Raw genomic sequence first — 6,737 nt, forward strand, 5'->3', positions numbered from 1 at the left:
TAAGCTAGCACTCCTTGTTTTGCTCCTTTGTTTATCCTTTCCAATTCTATAAAATATAACATGTCTACTTATCTAGAAAAGCATGTCTACAGAAAGCTAATCTGCAGTGGTAGAGGTCAGGACAGTGGCTATATATAGATCCGATGGAAGTATCGACTGAGAAGGAGCATGAGGAAACATTCTGGGATGATGGAAATGTTCTAAATCCTGATCTAGGTGGTATGTATACAGGTGTATACATAAGTAAAAATTTTTTGAGATGTACATATGATTTGTGCACTTTATATACCTTACTGAATGTATTTTATTCAAAATGTTAAAAGTAATAAATAGAGGTGGAAAAAACTGAAAAAATAAAAAAACTGAATGGACAAGTTTGAAGATTTGTTCAAGATTTACAGGCAAACTTGACCAGCCTTTAAAAAAAAAAAAAAACATTTACAGGCAATTAATAAACTTATAATACCAAATTTTCCTGTAGTCCCAAATCCTAATACTTTATTATCTAATGTACCCACTGATTCAAAGTAGTTCATGGTACTGTACCTCTGTTCTGCCTTCTTTAGCATTCCAGTTCCTAGAGTCAATGCTTGTTTGCTTTCACTTGGAAAAATCAGCAGTATACATGAACTGTATGCCACGAGGGTTTACTGAAGCCCATTTGTATTTTTCCCAGGCACTGTATCAGGACTTAATAACCCTACAGTTTCCTTGAAATTCTACTTTTATTCTGTATGTAGATGGCCTATTGCTATGCTCGCCCACTAAAAGTGCTCCAGAATTGACTCAATTTACTTCTTACAGCAACTCACATAGAAGGATCACAAGGCTTTAATGAAAAAACTTCCACTTTCATGAGAAAAAGTTCACTATATGGGACATGACTTGACTGCTGAAGGAGGTTTTCTCTTACCTGAGAGAATAAAAACAATTTAACATTTTCCTCAGCCTGCAACCGAAAGACAATTCAGAGATTTTCTTGGACTTGCAGGATATTGTAGTCCTGGATTTTGAATTTTTCCTTAATGGTCTCACCATTATATGAGCCATTATATGAAACACAGTACCAGAGTTTTTACCCTGGGAAGAGAGTCATGGACAGGCTTGTAAGCAAATGAAACTGACCTTACAACAGCCCCAAGGTATAGGGCTTCCAAATTACATTAATCTTATGGGCTGGGCGCAGTGGCTCATGCTGGGAGGCTGAGGCGGGAGGATTGCTTGAGGTCAAGAGTTCGAGACCAGCCTGAGCAAGAGCAAGACCCCTGTCTCTCCTAAAAATAGAAAGAAATTAGCCGGACAACTAAAAATATATAGAAAAAATTAGCTGGGCATGGTGGCGCATGCCTGTAGTCCCAGCTACTCGGGAGGCTGAGGCAGAAGGATCACTTGGGCCCAGGAGTTTGAGGTTGCTGTGAGCTAGGCTGACGCCATGGCACTCTAGCCCAGACAAGAGAGTGAGACTCTGTCTCAAAAAAATAAAATAAAAATTTAAAAAACCCATTAATCCTTTAACCTTGTTTGTTCATGAATGTAACAATCACGCATTAGGAGTTCTTACCCAAGAACATGGAGGAGAACATAGGCCCATTGCATAGTATAGCCTGCAATTAGATCCAGCAATTAAGACCTATTCTAATTATCTGAAAGCAGTAGAAGCTTCATCTGAGCTATGAGTGAACTTAATTTTCAAGCCCCACATGCTGTGGAAAGTCTACTAAATTCCCACCAAACTCAGTATTTTCCAGCAAGTAGACTAATTATCTCAGGAAATTGTTCTCCCATCTCCCTCTAATCTCCATGTAAAATACTGCAATCTACTTAAACTTGCTACTCTATTAACTCAGCCTGACAATGGTGAAGACCACAATTGTGTGAGTGTTGCCTTGGAAATAGCCCCTTGTGTTGATTTACAAGATACTCCATTAGATAATCCTGAGTTAATACTTTTTGTTGATGCCAAAAACTCGGAATGAAAATCTTAGGCAGGATATGCCATTACTACCCAAAATGAGTTAATAGAGAAGAAAACTCTTCTTCAATTTAAGTCAACTCAACCCGTGGAGCTTTTTGCCCTCACCTGAGCTTGTCATATAGCTAAGGACAAATCAGTAAATATTTACACAAATAGCAGATATGCTTTTGGAGTACTACACCATTTTGGCATCTTATGGAAACAATGAGGGTTTCTCACTTCTAGCAGGACCCCCATCAAAAAATGGACTCCAAATAGATGAACTCCTTTCTGCTGTCCTACTACTTTCACAGATTGCCATTGTTAAGATTGAAGCTCAACCTGTAAAACTGAACCTGAATATCATGGGAAGGCCCTAGCAGATTTTTATGCTAAATCAGCTAGTGCTGAAAGTGTTAGGACATGCAACTTGAGTGAACTCTGTAAGATTGATCCAAGTCAACTCTCTTATGGTGACCTATTTGATAAATAGTGCAATGCATCTGATTTGGAAAAATAAAATTGGTATCTAAAAGGATGTAAATTCAATTTAAGTGGGGACTCACAGAGGTCCCAGACAGCCACGTGGTCCTTCTTGAGTCTTTGAAGTTTCCACTGTTAGAAGCTTTACACTCCACAACTCATCATGGAACCAATAGAATGATCCAAAATTATGAAAAAATATTGGTGGGGTGACTGTTCTAAAATTGCTAAAATGATTTATATCCAATGTTTGGTTTTTCAAACTCATAATCCCAGGGAAACAATCAAAACTTCAGGTGGTATATTTCTGCCACCTGACAGACCATGTGAACGTTTACAGATCGACTTCATTCAGTTGCCACCCTCAATGGGGTGTGATGGTTTGTATGTTTTCTGGTTGGGTAGAGGCTTTCCCATGTACAAAAGCCAATGCAGTGACAGTAGCTAATAAATTATTATAAAATGTGTTTTCTTTATAGGGCATCCTTGGAGAAATCTCCAGCAATAGGGGAGCTCACTTTACAGGGCAAGTTATAAAGCAGTTAAATAAGGTATTACAGATACAGTGACACTACCATTATCCCTATCATTCCCAGTCTTCTGGAAAGGTCGAAAGAACAAATGGCATTTGAAAACTGAAATTGGCAAAGTTAACTGAGTCGATTGGGTTGTCTTGGCCAAAGGTATTACCACTGGCTTTAATGACAATTGATCTACTCCCAATGGAAAACACAAGTTGACCCTTTATGAAATAGTCGCTGGAAGGCCTATGCCCCTAATAATAGAACCTCATGCATCTCCCACTCTCCTAAACTCTGATATGACTAAATGCTACACGGTTTTAAAGCATTATGCCAAAGTATGTTCTCACCAGGTAAAGGAAGTTTTTTGTGATCCACCAGCTGAGGACAATCAAACCCTTTATGGTCTAGAACCTGGAGATTGGGTCTTCTGAAAATGACATCAGAGGAAGACTGCCCTTGAACCCTGCTGGAAGGGACCATACCAAGTTCTTCTCGCCACCTACATCGCAGTGAAGCTTCAGGGCTTCAAAACTTGGGTCCACAGCTCGCAACTCAAAAGGGTCCCTTCAGACTCTTGGAACTGTGTGCCTGTGGAGGACTTTAAGGTAAAGCTGACCAGAAACATTTCTTCCCAGAAACAGATGACATCCTAGATTTGGACAGATTTCCAAGGTCATAGATCAAGACTTCTCCGCCATCATGAAAGCCTTAGGCTTTTTTTCCCTTCATTTCCTGCTGTCCTAATCTTTTCCTTTTCCCTATAGGGAAATCCATGGGACCATAATCAATGAGTAGCTTTAGCTCTAGTTTATGCTCTAGCACAGAACCAGAGCATAGCTGGGTGCGGTGGCATACACCTATAGTCCCAGCTACTCAGGAGGCCGAGGCAGGAGCATCACTTGAACCCAGAAGTTCAAGTCCAACCCAGGCAACATAGTGAGACGCCATATCTTAAAAAAAAAAAAAGGAAAAAGCAATTGGGTTTGTGGGCTAAGGCCACAATCGGAAAACAATTCCACTGGTGTCAATGCCTCTCCATGTTCCCAGTGAGAGTCACCCTGAAATTCCAGAAGAAGAGTGGAAAGCTATCCTTGATACTCCAAACATCGCTGCTACTTGCTTTCCTGCACTTATTAGAAACAACACTCTAAACCTATCGGAGTGATGCCTGCAGGAGGAATATTGTGCTTCCGGGTACTACACACTGAAGACCTAGGAATTACCTATGTGGGAACAAGTAATTGCTTGTATAATGCCACTGGATTCAATCCAGTAGGGTCCTTTTTCACTAAATGTGATTATACACCCTTACCTTATGTTATACAAAGGCAACAAAAAAAGCAAATTTCCCACTGGACCTTGTTTAGGAGCCATGCATATTTATGGGTGAACAAATTTAACTGACCCCTGCTTAAATGCAACTGAGTGGCCCTGTTTTCCAACCCCTGAGGGCCTGTGTTGGACCTGGGTAGAGTCTGCTTATGTAGTTCCGCCTCCTTACTGGTTTGGATCTTGCTATTTGGCCTGGCTCACTTGTGCTTTTCAAATAGCCTCGTCTGAAAGTTCCCGTAATAGCTTCTATAATCAGAGGCCAAAGCGGTCAGTTACCAGAATTAGTGCCAACTTTGAAATAGACAAAGATAAGCTAGTTTCCACTGAGGAAAGATTCCAGTGGCATTCTCTTGGTAGTAGTGAGGAATTGGTTGTATGGAATTTAAAGCTAATCCATAACTTGGGAAAAATCTTAGATTTTGTAGCCAATCAGACCTCCTAGGGTTTCAAACAGGCAGAAGCCACTCTCTGAAAGGTGTATGATAACATATGCGTTCAACAAAAACACTTAATGGAACATCAGGCAGCTTAAGTCTCCTTTTTGCTCCAGGTGGGGGCTTATGTTTGGTATTGAACAACTGAATGTTGTACCTATTTCTCCCCTGTTTTTGTCACTATAGAAAGCTCAATTTGAAAGGTGGCTGATACTGTTGTTTCCTTAGACACTGCCACTGGATACCTTAAGGAAATCTCTGAAGAGAAAGGAAGACATGATATATCCATGGGAGCAGATGGTTAGCAGGTGGTTTGCAGGCATGCTGAATAGTGGATGGCAAGCTTGGGTTTTCCAAGGTTTTCTAATCTTCATATTCTTCTAGTAGATCTCCAGGTTATTATGACTTGTGTTACCAGAGTAACAACAAAAATAGATATCTCTTTAAATCAGGCCATTTTATAACGAGCTATGGTCTTTAATCACCATCACACCCCAAACAAGGACTATAACAAATTTGAGTCAAAAATTGTTGAACTGCCTACATTTCCTGAGCTTTGACTTGTTTGATTCAGTTGGGTTCCTTGAGTCCATTTTATAACAACTCTTGTTAAGGAGTACATTCCGGTCTTTTTTTTTTTTTTAAGAAATGGGGTCTGGCTATGTTGCCCAGGCTGGATTTGAACTCCTGGGCTCAAGCATCCCAAGGAGCTGGGACTACAGGCTGGCTGGCACCACTACCACAGACTAGTCTTTTGATATTACCCTTTTAATGGTCATAGTAGTCCCCTGGTGCACTGTATCTTCTCAAGTCTTAAATGATTTGTATACAGTCATCCATCAAGCATTAAATGGTCTCACTACAAGTAAATCAGCAATAACAAAGAATTATTCTACTGGTGTGACATCGTGACTTGTGAATTTCGTACTGAGACCAAATAAGTCATTTATGATTGTGGCAGAGAATCAACATTGAGAGGCTAACCAAAAGGGGGTAATTGTTAAACTAAATTTGGCCTGAGAAAGCCTCCATACTCACATCCTTTACTTCTTACATATCAACTGCAACCTAACTAGCATGTAAACAAATGGAAGGCCTAACTAGAAGTGCTTCTGCAACAATAGCTGAGCCTCAGCCAGTCGCAGCAGCTGTGCTTCGGCCAATCACAGGCAGCCAACTGTTCGAATCGTGTTCAAATAAGGCACCGCCTGGAGCTGTAACCCATGCAGCTGTTTTTATGCCTCGCTTCTATTTCCTGTACACGACTCTTTCTTTTCTGTCCATAAATCTTATCCGACCCTGAGTCTCTGAATTTGTTCTGATTCTCAGGGCTGCCAGATTTTTTTCTTTTTTCCTTTTTTTTTTGCTCAATTAAATTCTGTTAAATTTAATTTGTCTAGTTTTTCTTTTAATGCTGCCAAGTCGCTGTCTCTCCATCTGGTTCTTGTCTCACCATCTAAGTGTTTCTTTGCCTTTTCATCTCTGAAATAGAGTCCCCTGGCATTGGTAATGTTCTGTTCTGATCACCGCTAATGAGAAACTAGCTCAAATGATGCTATTTACTCTTACATTAGAAATTCACATCTTTTTCCGTTTTGCTTCTGTGTTGTGTTTTCAGATAGCTTTGTATCTGGCCTTTTTTCTGAAGGACTTGAAGAGGCCTTTGGACCAATGCCACAAAAGTCTGGCTTTTTAAAAATATCACATAATTTTCCACCTTTAAAAATTGTAGAACATTTTATATTCTAAAATGAAAAGCATAGGTACACAAACCTAAACTTCATTCACAAAAAAGATGTTCCCTAAGGGAATATATTCCGAGACAGCTTGAAAAGTGCTATTTTTCCTTTATTTAGCTATTTTAAGGGCTCCCAAATGCTTTCCACTCCACTTCCAGGAACGCTGATTATATCATAGATTCTGGGGTCAGTGAAAGAGGTATTTTTTAAAGTTCAAAAATTCTTCATTTAATAAAAAGTTTCAATCCAGTTTTTTTTTTTTTTTTTTTTT

The sequence above is a fragment of the Propithecus coquereli genome, unplaced genomic scaffold, assembly GCF_000956105.1.
Source record: "Propithecus coquereli isolate 6110/MARCELLA unplaced genomic scaffold, Pcoq_1.0 Scaffold41, whole genome shotgun sequence".
Classification (NCBI taxonomy): domain Eukaryota; kingdom Metazoa; phylum Chordata; class Mammalia; order Primates; family Indriidae; genus Propithecus; species Propithecus coquereli.